Source organism: Cucurbita moschata, unplaced genomic scaffold, assembly GCF_002738365.1.
Source record: "Cucurbita moschata cultivar Rifu unplaced genomic scaffold, Cmos_1.0 Cmo_Scf00058, whole genome shotgun sequence".
NCBI lineage: Eukaryota > Viridiplantae > Streptophyta > Magnoliopsida > Cucurbitales > Cucurbitaceae > Cucurbita > Cucurbita moschata.
The window spans coordinates 1,021,154-1,032,820 of record NW_019268574.1 but is presented as its reverse complement, the minus strand read 5'-3'; the positions used below and the strand labels follow the sequence as shown (position 1 = coordinate 1,032,820).

Genomic DNA, 11,667 nt, shown 5'->3' with positions numbered 1-11,667 from the left:
AAAAAAAAAAAAAAAAAAAAAAAGTGAAAATAAAATAGGTTTTAACCCGATAAAAAAAATGTCAACCCACGAATTGAAATTTTTTGATTTTTCAAAAATTCATACAACCCAATATTTATGGTTTAAGCAAGGAGGACCGTGCATCATCCAAGATACCATATAACAAGACATAAGCAAGATAGAGACAACGAGTAGACAAAAGTGTCAAAGATGAACACGACTCTCCATAATGGTATGATATTGTCCACTTTGAGTATAAGTCTTCATGATTTTGTTTTGGGCTCCCCCTTGAACAAAGTAACACATTTTGTTCGATACTTTAGTCACTTTTTGAGTATGCTTTCGAAGCTCACAATACTTTGTTCGACTGACATGACTAAGTTTAGGGCATGACTCTGTTACTATGTTAGAAATCACGGATCTCCACAACAGTAGATATGGTTACCATGTTAGGAATCACAGATCTCCACAATTGTATGATATTGTTCACTTTGAGTATAAGCTCTCCTGGTTTTGATTTGGACTTCTCCAAAGGGCCTCGGAGATCGTATTCCTTGATTATAAACCCATGATCATTCCCTAAATTAGCCGATGTGGAACTTACATTAACAATATGAACCTCTTTAATTTTTATTTACTTTTATTTATTTATATATATATTACCTTAATTAATCTTAAAAATATAGAGTATTTATTAAATTTTAATTTTATAATTTCATTTATAACAAATAATTAATTTAATGTTCGTCTAACAAATTTTATAATTTTTAAAGACATTTATCATTCATCTATTAAATATTTGAGAGATATAAAACTTAAAATTAATAAAACTATTAGATATTTTTTAGAGTTTAAATTTTTATTAAACCTAAAATTAAGGATTTTTATTATATTATATATTTGTATGAAATATCAACGTAAACATTAATATTCAATAAATTATAAGTAAAAAATATGTATCAATATAAAGAGCATAATCACGATGTCATGAAACGTGTACAATTTAAAAGCTTAGCATTATGATAGTGTTGCTAAATTGAAACAATTAATCATGCCAAAACTTTGATTATCCATTCAATGTTGGTATTAAGCAAGGTTTGTGAGCTAATCCACTTTGACTCGACCCTGAATTATGACTCGCTGACAAAGTTTAATGTATTTTTAACCTAATCGATAAAAGTAGTGCAGATTTCTAGTGTTGAATACAACACAACAAAATACTTCTAAAACACAGTTGAATATAGCTATCATGAGCACGAGGTGCAGGATACTAGACCAAGAAACTCAAGCAACCATTGCCTTATAAGTTGATCGTTACGACTATATTAAGAAAAAAAAAGGAGTTATGTCCCTCATGTGTAGTTCGTCAGAAGGCGACATGTGAGTGGCACTTATCGAACCACAAGAAGGCCAAGAAAGACAAGTGTTATGATACGTTTGAGGAGGATGTGCATCATAAAACACACCAAGAAGAGCGTGCATGATTGCCAAGTTGAGGAATAAGCAAGTTCAAAGGTAATAGTGAAGTCAAGGATGTCAACGACACACTTAAATGGAGCTAGATAGAGCATTAGGCCATAACCTAAAAAATTTAGGTTTCGACATGAGTTTTGATATGTGGTTGTGGAGTTAAGTCTAAATATGTTAAACATGCCAAGATCAGTGTCATTCAGACACCAAACGAATGCTCCACACCAAACGAATGCTCCACGAGGCCGCATGATCCTTCACCAAAATGATGTCTACTTCGGCAAAAGGGAAAATGTCTCAGAATGTAAGTGTGCCAATATTTAGATGGGACAGTCTACAACCATTGGATAATTGATGTTTATCGTGCTTATGTTGCAGTCTCGAAGATTGAAGAAGGTCTAACAGTGAGATAGGTTAAAAGTAGTGTGCAGTTTTCATATTCATTTTGAAATACAATTGTTTCTAATGGGTCATTCAACGTCCTGTCCAAAGTTCAGATCTTCATTTGGACAACGTCGAGATAAAGTGAGGGAGAAAATCATTGAGAATAATGACTAATTTAAGTGGGAGCGAATGTCACGATCATACTAAGAAGAGAGTAGGTTGTGACTCCCATGTACAGTTAGCTAGAAGGCGACATGCAGGTTGGCCATCAGGCCATGTGAGGATCGAGAAAGACAAGTTTCATGATCTGACCAAGAAGAACGACACATAATCCAACACAAAAAAATGATTGTACATGATTTCCTAGCTGAAGTATAAGCAGGTTTAAAGGCAATGATGAAGTCAAGGATGTCAAAGAAAAGGGGGCTAGGTAGGGCCTTGGGCTATAATCTTAAAATCGGAGTTTTAGTGTGATCTCGACATGCGTCTCTAGAGTTAAATCTGTTTATATAAAAGTTGAAAGCTCAAAAATTTTGATGTTATTTGGACACTTTACGAGACCGTATAACAATTTGCCAAAATGACATCTACTTTAGCTACAAGGAAAATGTCTCAAAATGTAGTATAGGAGAGACATGGTGTCAACTGTCTACCATCCTTGAGCCTTATGGCCTAAGTGAGCTATCTCATGTTATATGCATATGTCATGGTGTGGGTGATCGTTGCAAGACGAGTGTCTTGGATCTTCCTTTGGGAATGGATTTTCAAGAATAGTGACTGACGACACGAGTGTGTTGATATTGCGCCGTGGCCCTTGAGTCAAAAGTTGGTATATAAGGTCATTCTCTGGCACAATATTTAGAGTAACTTACATGGACACGAGATGGTTCATGCCTCAATAATATTCAAATAGATGGATGTTTGAGATGTCCCAATTATAGAGTCGATTCTTGATAAACGTGTTTGAGCAAACAACGAAAGTCAATGACATCTCGAGTCTCAAGATGACATCATTCGAAGCATCGGTTGGACTTAAGAGTTTTCAATTAGTACCATACTGAGTCAATATGTCCCAATAAGCATGGTAATGTCCCAATAAACTGGTTTGCATCAATATGTCTCGATAAGCATTATAATCCCTCAATTGGTCTCAATTACTAAAATCACTCAATAAGCTTCAATTTAATGTTTTAAGTTCATTTTGATCCAATGAAGAATCTAACCACATCTCAATGAAGTTATGGATCAATGTAGAAGAGTGGGAGGCATGTTATTGAGAACCAAGATAATAAGATGAGATGCAATGTTGCATTCAAATACCTAGACCTAAGGTAAGGTTGAGCTTTAGGCCTAAATAGATTCAAGTCTGACTAAAGTTGCAATCAAATGAAAATAGAAATACAAGTGATGTGTATGACCATACATTTGTGCATGAGCTGTGTTTGTGCCTCATCTAAGGTTAGACGAAGAGTTATGTTTGGTAAGCGAAGGAGAATGTAACGGCCCAAATCCACCGCTAGCAAATATTGTCTTATTTGGGCTTTCCCTTTCGGGCTTCCCCTCAAGGCTTTAAAACGCGTATGCTAGGAGAAGGTTTCCACACCCCTTATAAATGGTGGTTTGTTCTCCTCCCCAACCAATGTGGGACATCATAGAGAATCTCGCGTAAGGTCTGATGAAATCACAAAGTTAGGCGAGAAAGTATAATGGGGCTTGAGTTTTCCTTAAGACTAGTCATGATCGTGTTAGAATCATGACACTGCACGATTTGAAAAATATGACCGTGACAGATCACTAACACATCTAGGGTGTTGAGGATTATTGGAAGGGTGCCCACATTCGTTAATTTAGAGAATGATCATAGGTTTATAAGTAAGAAATACATCTCCATTGGTATGAAATCTATTGGGAAAGCCCAAAGCAAAACCATGAGAGCTTAGGCTCAAAGTGGACAATATCATACCATTGTGGAGAGTCGTGATTCCTAACATGGTTATCAGAGTCATGCCCTTAACTTAGCTATGTCAATAGAATCCTCAAATGTCGAACAAAGAAGTTGTGAGTCTCAAAGATGTAATCAAAAGTGACTCAAGTGTCAAACAAATAGTGTACTTTGTTCGAGAATTCCAGAGAAGGAGTCGAGCCTCGATTAGGGGAGGCTCTATAGTGTACTTTGTTCGACGGGAATGTAGCCTTTTGGAAAAGACTGAAGCAAAGCGACACTATCATACCATTGTGGAGAGTCGTGATTCTTGTCTCAATAACTATCCATATTGGCTAACCTTATTCAATTCGAAGGTATCCTTCCATTTCATCATTTATTATATTATTTTCATCGTGCTTGCACTTTGCCTATGCTCCAAATATCATCAAGAGCACTTGATTTGCCTAATTAGTTTATTAGTATTGTAATTAGAATAAATCAAATTAATCATATATTCCTTTCCAAAATTAAATAATAATAATAATAATAATAAATATCATCAAAAATATTTATTAACAATATTAGAAGCTACCATCGTTTTCATTTTTGGATGAACAAATCAAAGTAATTGACTTTTAAGCTAATACTTTTTTTTAAAAAAAATTCTTCGATTTTTTCTCAACGCTTTCTTTTTTATTTTTTTAGATAGAACAATAATATGACTCTGGACAGAAATATTTATTTGTAATACCTATGTAAAGTTTAAGCTATATACGAGTTATGAGTAATTTGAAAAAATAGCCCTACCAAGATATTTTTGGAAAAATAATCCTAAAAAGTAAAATAGACGTTAAATTCATGAGAAGTCTAGCTCTCAAGGACGACCCTGATTATAAGCTAAATTTACAAAAGTAACCCTAAAAAGAAACCATTAACAAAAATAGCCCTAAATTGAATAGCTTTCCAAATATTTGAAAAGCTAGCAAGTTGGGTCATTATATAAAATGAATTAGGGGCTAATTAAGATGATTTATGGATAACCATCAAATTATTAATTAAAAAATAAAATAAAATAATTAAGATAAATATCAAAATTTTCCCCACTTGATTTTGGACAAATGGAGGATCTTTATTGGCTAAATTCAAATGCTAAGTCCTTCCCCAATCTACTTGTTTGCTATTACTTTTATATATTAAGAGATGTTTTGCACCAAACTTTATACTAGTAGGGTGACTATAACAACCCAAATCCACTGCCCACCCCACCACTTCTTGATAGAGTTTATCTTCTGGACTTTTCTTCAAGGTTTTCAAAACGTGTCTGCTAGGGAGAGGTTTCCACATCCTTATAAAGAACGCTCCGTTTTTCTCTCTAACCAACGTGGGATCTCACAATCCACCTCCTTTCGAGGCCTAGCGTTCTCGCTAGCATTCGTTCTCTCTCTCTAATCGATGTGGGATCTTACAGTTACACAATAAATTAAATCCTATTTTGATATCTAGACCTTTAAATTTGTCTCATTTCAGTCCAAAAACTTTTAGATAGGAAGGAATGTCAGATTGAAAAGCTTTGAGCGAGTCGGCGGTGCTATCATAAGGTCATTAGAGTCCACAAGGCCTTAGTTTAGAATAAAATAGGGTGGGATAACCACTCATTCTCACTTATAATTGGATGTATAGTACTTTTCTGCACACCCACGCACATGCATGTGAACCCATTAGGCAAACTCTCTAATATACTCACGAAGTTTGACTATGGGTTTGTGCACTCTCACACAGGCACAATTAGTGGAAAAGAAAGGAATACAAATAAAATATCGTAAATGTACGTGTCGGTACATGAACAGTTGAGAATGTATCCAGAAAATGGTGTAAAAGTTCACAAGAATAGTACAAGTATACACTATTACAAGTAGCGAGTAATAAGTAAATTATTGGGTCCCACAGAGTTATGATGAATTCTTTCCTCTGGGATCTACAAGTTAAGCATACGTGACATCAATAATGGGTCATGATGTTGTTTAATGATGATAAAACTATGACGAAATCTAACCTTAGTACCGAGAGTATGTTAACGCAGAACCAGCCGTTATGCACAAATTTATACTATTATGAAGATTAGACAGGGGATATAACTTCAGCTACTTATTCGTATTAATAGCAAAATAAGGTTACACATTGGCCTATTCTCTTATAAGAGTGTCGAGAGGTTGCTAACTCTTGCTTAACGCCCTAAAAATGTGTTAGTAAGCTTTTTTGAGTCATGTTCTTCTCACGATTGTTTCAATATCTCTATTGACTATTAAGACTTCTCAATCTTATGGCATTAAGTATGAATAATCTTTAAGAGACACAACTATCGTTAATAAGATGAAAGTAGCTTAACATTACATCCTCCTTTCCTCGAGTTTAGCTATAACTCATTGCAATATTCAATAAGTTCATTAAAACAATAAACGTCTCTCGAGTCAAACGGAAAAGATCGAAAATAAGTTAACACTTAAATAATATCTTCCTTGGCTCTAGTAAGGTTCCCCTTGCGTGAAGGTCTACAGCTGATGAAGGTTGCTCTCGTCACTTCAACGTTGGTTTCATCTAGGGGTGTACATTCAACCCGAAAATCCGATAACTCAGACCAACCCAACCCAACTGGGTTGGGTTGAATTAACATTTCGGGTAGGGTTGGGTTCATTTTTCTGAACCCGAACTAAATCGGTTTGGTTTTGAGTTCGTGGACAAAACCTTCGGGTTGGCCCGAGCTAAATAAAATACATAAATTATATTAAGAATCTTTTTACATTAATAGGTTTGCCAGAGTGGTACCTTGACCTCTCCAAAGACACTTGCCTGAGTTTGATGCCACAGTATTTAGCTTTCTTTAGTTTTATGATAATGTTGAACTGTGTTACAATTTTCACTTCTTGTTTTTTTTTTATAGATTTTTATTTTCTATGTGGATAATTATAAATTGATTTGTGTTTGTTTGTAAACTTTTCCGAATAATTATAAATTGTGGTTCAATAAAAATCTTAAAATTTTTTTTTTTTTTTGACCATTTGACCACGGAACCGGAAAATAGAAGGTTGGGTTGTGAAAATTTTAGGGTTGGGTTGGGTTACCCATCCAACCAATCCCAACTTTTAAGTTGGGTAAAAAAAATTCATTTTAATAGCTCATAATTTAAAATATCATTGTCTGTGCTATTCATATATCAAACCATTAACTCATCAACCAAGCCTAGCGTTCAACCATAAATCCACTTACATCAGCGAGCTTAATCCAAATGTTCTATACGCCCGTGAGCTAAGTGAGCTAAGTGTAGTTTAGATCAATTCTAACAGAGTCCAATTACACCTACAACCTTCGAAACACGTGAAATATTATAACCTCGATAAAAAGGATCATAAACTAATAATAAACTTGAACCAAAACACATTAAACCAGAATGAACCAGCTTTAAACAAGCCTGAACCGAAGTTGGAAAAGTTGTATTAGACATGAACCAGAGTTGAATTGCGCCAGAGGCACTGAACCTCGTTGGACCTTGTCGCGCACAAGTGGACCTCACGCCTTTGCTTTAGGTTGAGCTGAGCATCAGGGCTAGGTTGATAAGCTTGAACGTTTGGGCTTTGGGCTACTAGGCTAAACTTGAGTTGAGGTTGGGCTGGACCTGAACTTAGTTGCTTTTGAACTATTTCTTCTTTACTCATTAACTCGAGGCCTTTGTTCTTCTCCTTTGGTGAAGCTTTACATGGGTAGCGAGATCCATTACAGTGGCACATGATGGTGGCGAACCTCCCTAACATTATGAACGAGTGTCAGCTAGGACATTGGACTCTGAAAAAGGTGGATTGTGTGATCCCATATCGATTGGGGAGGAGAACGAAACATCTTTATAAGGGTGTGGAAACCTCTCTCTAGAATACGCGTTTTAAAAACCTTGAGTGGACGTCAAGAAAGAAAAGTCCAAATAAAACAATATCGGCTAGCGATAGGCTTGGACCATTACAAATTTAGAGAAAGAAAAGAGATCATTATCAATGGCCGGAATGAATGAGAATCAATAGAGTTTTCAATAAAGAAATTGCGTCAATAACGAACCGTAAATCTCAAATTAAAGGAGGGAAACAAGTATGGACATGACCTAAATCATGAATATAATTGCATGAATTTCAACTATTCACCAAAGTTCTTGCACTTTGCCATAGAACTATATACGGTAAATATATACACACACGTACTTTCTGTATTCTCTCTATTCTCTATAATCCTCTTATTACTTCAAAGTATTATATTGATTACTTCTCTTATAAATGTTGATTTCGGAACTTGAACAATAGAGTCTCTCTGTCTCATTGTGTAACAACCCACTTTTCGAGACTTCGAATCATGAATTACAACATAGACTCGAGGATAAAACGAGGATAAAAATATTCCTTTTTAAAATAGATGACTCAGAAATTCAAAATATTAGAAATATAAATTTATATTAAGTATTTGAAACGTACCATACGTGTCCATGGAAGTTATACAAATGTTTACGAATAAATACAGTATTCTAAAATGATATTAAAGTACAAAACACGAACAATGATATAGATTTAACAGCCTTTGCAACTGCACAACTCCTGCACACTTCTGCCATTAAATTATCCATCAAAAGTTGTTGCTTTGGCCGAGTGGTTAAGGCGTGTGCCTGCTAAGTACATGGGGTTTCCCCGCGAGAGTTCGAATCTCTCAGGCAACGGTACCTTTTTATTTTTTAAAAGGGTTAAAAGCAGTAATGGAAAATTCTTTAACAAACGTGTTTGATGAACTACTTTGTGAGTCTTGACTTATACGATTGTGACACTGAGCCGCCTCGAGGATCCGACTCGCGTGCAACTTAGCTGAGCTGCTTTCCGTACGTTATGAAAAGAATGGAAGTACTTTGTGCATGATATTCGTATACTATATTTTGAACTATGAGACCTCATGCCCAAACATGGATACTTTCCCCGTATCTTTTGTATGTTTGGGCGCTGTGTCCTCTATGGGTCACGACCTCACGTATATATAGGAGATGTGTACAATGAAGATTACATGTGTGGGCCTTGATCCACGGTAACTCACGTATATATAGGAGATGTGTACAATGAAGATTACATGTGTGGGCCTTGATTCAGTAGATGCATATATAGGAGATGTGTACAATGAAGATTACATGTGTGGGCCTTGATTCAGTAGATGCAACTCTAAGAATAGAAGACCAAGCAATAAGGAGACGCAGCTCAAAGAATAGAAGACAAGGAAACTATGTATAGATATAACCTTCTACTTTTAACTCCCTCCTCAATTTGGACGATGTACTATTAAGTTCAGATTGCACCAAAAACTACCAAAAGAAGGACCTAGCAGTGGCTTTGTCATGATATCGATGAGCTGATCCTTAAAAAATATGAGGCGCACATCAATATGATGAGTCGATACTCGTTCACGAATGAAGTGATAATCAACCTCAACATGCTTTGTCTGTCGATGAAAGATTGGATTGGTGGACAAATAGGTGGCATTAATGTTGTCACACCACAGGCTAGGCGCTCGCGCTTGCGAAATCTTGATCTCATACAAGAGGACTTGAATCTAGATTAATTCAACAGTGGCATCAACAATTGCCTTGTATTCGACCTCCGTACTAGAACGAGAAACTGTCAATTGTTTTCTTGAACTCCAGGAGATAAGCTTTCAGTGCTTTGATGGTCATTAGGATTCCCATCGCAATCAGCATCCAAGAAGGCAATAAGCAAATCAGTGCTGAACTTTGTAAAACACAAATCCATATCAATGGTGTTATGTAGATAACAAAGAATTCGTTTGACCACTGCCCAATGTACAGAAGGCGGGAAGGACATGAACTAGCACTCTCTGTTGACAATGAGGGAGATATCAGGATGTGTCATAGAAAAATATTGGAGAGCACCAACGACACTTTGATAGCGAGTAGTATCCTTAGATGAGAGATTTTCACCACCATCCAATAACAACTTCTCACTAGGAAGCATAGGCGTGGGCACACCTTTGGAGATGAGCATATTGATTCTAGGAAATAAATCTTGAACGTATTTATGTTGGGTTAGAACAAGTCCATTGGAAGTATGGCGGACCTCAATCCCAAGGAAATAACTCAAAGCGCCAAGATCTTTGACGGCAAAATCTTCCCAAAGCTGTGTAAGAAGTTTCATAGTAGCCATAGAAGATGAGCTGATGATAATATAATGTCATCAATATAGATGAGGATATACATCCGAATGCCTGTCTTGTTAAAAATGAAAAGAGAGACATTATCCTTTGGAGGTGTAAAATCTAGTTGTAATAGTTTGGAGCTAATGCGACAAAACCAGGCACACGAAACTTGTTTGAGGCCATGAAGTGACTTATCCAGTTTACAGAGATAAATAGGATGTTGAGAATCCACAAATCTAGGGGGCTGTTTTATATAAACATCTTCATTAATAAGGCCAGGAAGAAAATCATTTTGAATATCAATCTGCCAAATAACCCCACCACGAGAAATAGAAGGCCATGAAGAAAAGCATTCTGAATATCAATATGTCGAATAGCCCAACCACGAGAAACAATAAAAGATAATAAGAGTCGAATGGTAGTGGGCTTAACAACTGGACTGAAGATATATTCATAATCAATGTCATACTGCTGTTTAAACCCTTTAGCAACCAGACATGCTTTGTAGCTATCAATAGAGCCATCTGACTTTTGCTTGAGTTTGAAAACTCATTTGCAATTAATAACGTTAAGACTAGCACGAGGAGGAACTAAATGCCACGTCTTATTTTTGAGAAGTGCCTGAAATTCATCATTCATTGCCTGACGCTAGAGGGGATGCTACATAGCAGTAATATGTAAAGTAGATTCAGAGACAAGGGACCGAACCATAGAATATGTTACTGTTCCATCTATATGCACCTTGGATTGCTTGATATTGTTCTTCAATTGAGTACCATTTAGATGAGAAGTAGGTGCAGGATCCACAGCTGAGGGGACAGTCGTACCAGCCGTTGCGAGGGGAGTAGTTGGTGCTACGACAGTCGGTCGACCAGTGGCCGAGGACTTGATCGGGTGTTGCACACTCCGAGGCGAGCCAGGAGACCAGTCCCCAAGATCAAAGCCTAGAGAATCCGGGTGGGGCCCAGGTCATGCGGGAATATCATCTACTGGCGGGAGGATTTGAGGCCCAAATAATTGGCAGAACAACCGCCGATTCGCGCGGCAGCGACGAGAGGATTGCGGCAACAATCCCGTAGCTGATGTGGACATCGGATTTTCTGCATCTAGAGAGTTAGTAGGCACAAATATATGCATATGATCATGCTCCAAATTAGTACTTATGTTACCCAAATGCAAGGTGTGAAAATCATGGGCATTGTGCTTCGACTATAAGGTTGGGGAAGAACTGAGTGGGGCTCTCTTGAACGGAAAAGCATTCTCATCAATTATGACGTCTCTAGAAATATAGACACGACCAAAATCGGTGTCAAGGTAGCCACGAAAGACACATTCCTAAATTGAAAAGAGAGCTTTTGTTTCTTGTCAGGGCGAAGATGAGGCCAACAAGCACACTAAAAAAACTTTTAATAAGGAGTAATTTGGTGGGGTATGAAAAAGATGCTCTAAGGGGCATTTGTTATCGACGACACGAGTAGGAAGAGGATTGATGAGATATGTGGCCGTAAGAAATGCGTCTTCCCAAAATTTAATAGGTACATCAGTAAAAGCTAGAAGGGCTAGGCCAGTTTCAACAATATGACGGTGCTTGCATTCGGCAGACACTTTTTTTTTTTTTTTTTTTTTTTTTTTTTTTTTTTTTTTTTTTTTTTTTTTTTTTTTTTTTT

General features: G+C 36.6%; 1 non-coding gene across 1 annotated transcript; it reads left to right on the top strand.

Annotated features, from left to right (window-relative positions):
• Positions 1-8,443: 8,443 nt before the first annotated feature.
• On the top strand, positions 8,444-8,525 carry TRNAS-GCU. Its single transcript has one exon. It is a non-coding gene; the product is annotated as a tRNA-Ser (tRNA).
• Positions 8,526-11,667: the final 3,142 nt, after the last annotated feature.